The 3,061-nt window shown below is 35.8% G+C and overlaps 1 pseudogene; it reads left to right on the top strand.

The window, feature by feature from the left end:
* The first annotated feature begins 1,770 nt into the window (after positions 1 to 1,770).
* On the top strand, positions 1,771 to 2,502 carry LOC141490023 (methionine-R-sulfoxide reductase B2, mitochondrial-like; annotated as a pseudogene).
* Positions 2,503 to 3,061: the final 559 nt, after the last annotated feature.

Here is a 3,061-nt window from a genome sequence, read left to right as displayed (position 1 = left end):
GAAAACTACTTTGCAGATAAAGATGATAACAATGCCATGTTGGAAGAAGTAATCAATGAAAAATTACTCATAGGGGATGTCTCCAAACAGTCTATCATAAGCTGGGAGGCCTGGAGGTCCATCAATTACAATCAATTGAAAAGTTCTAAAGTGAGACATTAAGAGCTTCCCAGTACTTAGAACCCTTTGAGATTCTTATAGTTAATTAAATCAGGGTAGGAGGACTTAATGCATACTTCACTAAACAAGGAGTTAAGTGCCCTGGGTTGGAGTGGAGAGGCAAAAGTGAGTTTCTTATAGTTAATTAAATCAGGGATGGATTTAATCCATTCATTGCTTAAGGAAGGGTTAAAGTGGACCCAGGGAGGCAGGGAAGTTGGAGAAAGTATGCTTGGGGGAAAGGGTAAAAATAGTTCTTGAAATGATTTGGCTTTAGATGATACTCAGACTCAGGTGTCTTTGGAAGATATTTATAAAGGGGATAAGGTAAAAAAAATCATAATTTGGAATAATTAAAAACTCTTTAAAAGTATACTTCTAATGAGACAGAAGATGGGAAGGCACTTAGTAAATTTGAGGCAATGCCGCTTATCAAACAATCAAGCAATGAATCAATCTGTGATGGTACTTTGATAACATTTTAATCTTATCCAGCAATCAATTAATCAAGCTGTGATTGATGATACCTGATTGATATTACTTGAATGATAAATAACACAGGTGAAGAGGCACAAAGATATATAATCTTAGAAGGAAAGAAGAGAGGGTGTGAATACTAAGTAAATTCTATTCAATAGATTTGACCTAGAGAAGGAATAAGATAAATTCCCACCTGAGTTTAAAAATCTATCCTATTCTATAAGGAAAGGGGAGAGGTGAGGTAAGAGAAAGATATAGGAAGAAGGGACTGAAAAATGGAAAATAATGAGTGAGAATAATATGTGAAAATAAGCTAAAAGTTAAATTTTAAAAGAAATGTTAAAGGGGAAAGGGAGTATAATTTTGGTGAGGAGGAATAAGAGCAATGGAAAGAGAAAAATATAAATGAGTAAAGATAGCATGGTGGAAAATACAGAATTAATAATCTTGAGTGTAAATGTGAATGGGATGAACTGTCCCATAAAAAAAGAAGTGGATAGCAGAATGGATTAAAAATTAGAATCCTACAATATGTTGTTTACAAGAAATACATTTGAAGCAGAGAGATACACACAGAGCAAAGATAAAAGGATACAGCAAATTTTACTATGCTTCAGCTGAAGTAGAAGAATCAAGAGAAGCAATCCTCATCTCAGATAAAGCAAAAGCAATAAATTCACTAAAAGGGATAAGGAAGGAAAAAACATCTTAAAAGACACCATAGGAAATGAAGCTATTTAATTATTAACCACATATGCACCCTGGGGTATAACATTCAAATCCCTAAAGGAAAATTTGAGTGAATTACAAGGAGATGTAGACAGCAAAACTTTAATAATGGGGAACTTCAATATCCCTCTTTCAGAACTAGATAAATCTAAAACCAAAACAAACAACTCTTTTTCTTAAGTTTTTTGCAAGGCAAATGGGGTTAAGTGGCTTGCTCAAGGCCACACAACTAGGTAATTATTAAGTGTCTGAGACAGAATTTGAACCCAGGTACTCCTGACTGCAGGGCCAGTGCTTTATCCACTGCATCACCTAGCTGCCCCAACCCAAAACAAACAAGAAGGGAGTTTAGAAGGTGAATGAGTCAAGGCCCAGGCCAGTACACCTTCAATAGATGTGAATATGGCTCACTTCCTCCTCCGAGGACTGGCCCAATTAGGCTGGAGAGAGCTACCCTCTATAGCCATGCTTCCTGACACAGGCAGGGGAAGAGCCAATCACCAGGAAATGGGGCTCTCAACAAGAATAGTGAGCTAGCCACTGACTGGAAAAGAAAATTGATTGCAGAACAATATTATGTTACTAGAGGAAAAAAAAACAGAATTGCCCTTCAGTGGAGTCATTTGCAATAATACAGAGCCAGGAATGTATCACTATGTTTGCTGTGACACCCCACTGTTCAGTTCTGAAAAAAAAAAAATATCTGCTCAGATACTGGATGGCCTTAATTCACAGAGGCTCATGGCATATCTGGCTCTAATGAAAGTAAGGATAATACCCTAAAACAACCAGACTACTCCCTGGAGAGGTTGTTTGTAAACAGTTCTGTGAAGGTCACTTGTGCCATGTATTTCCAGATTGATCTGAACCTACTGGACAGAGTTGTGTTTTTTGTTTTGTATTTTTAGTTTGTTTTTTCCCCCAGGCAATGGGGTCAAGTATCTTGACCAAGGCTACATACAGCTTAGGTAGCTATTAAGGTTTTGAGGCTGGATATGAACTCAAGTCCTCCTGAATCCAGGGCCAGTCCTCTATCCACTGCATCACATAGCTGCCCTGACTGCGCCACTTAGCCACCCCCCTGCACAGAGATTTTGCATCAGCAATGTGGCTTTGATATTTAAACCAAATTGAAAGTGACCAATTCAAAATCTGAAGAGACAAAACATGGTTTAGGGGAATAAGATCTATGTTTGGAGAGAGAAGAGAATTGTAGGTTTGAATCTTACATCTAGCAGTGTGATCAGTGGCAAATACATTTCTAAAAGTTTAAAAAACAAAAGAAGGTGAATGAAATCTTAGAAAATTAGATATGATAGACCTCTGGAGAAAACTTAATTGGGATAAAAAAAGAATAATTGTCTTTCTTGGCAGTACATGAGAAGTATACCAAAATTGACCATGCAAAACTTATAATTATATGAAAAAAAAGCAGAAATAATAGATGCACACTTCTCAGACCATGATGCAATAATATAAATTATATTAGAGGTTCATAGAAAGAGAAACCAAAAACTAATGTGAAATTAAATAACTTTATCTTAAATAATCAATATATCAAAGAATAAATAATAGAAATAATCAATAATTATATCCAAGAAAATGATAATGAGACATCACGCCAAATTTTATGGGATATAGCCAAGGCAGTTTTATGGGAAATCATTACATCTTTAAATGTTTTTATGAATAA

This window comes from Macrotis lagotis, chromosome 5, assembly GCF_037893015.1.
Source record: "Macrotis lagotis isolate mMagLag1 chromosome 5, bilby.v1.9.chrom.fasta, whole genome shotgun sequence".
Classification (NCBI taxonomy): Eukaryota; Metazoa; Chordata; class Mammalia; order Peramelemorphia; family Peramelidae; genus Macrotis; species Macrotis lagotis.
This window is presented reverse-complemented; position numbering and strand designations above follow the sequence as displayed.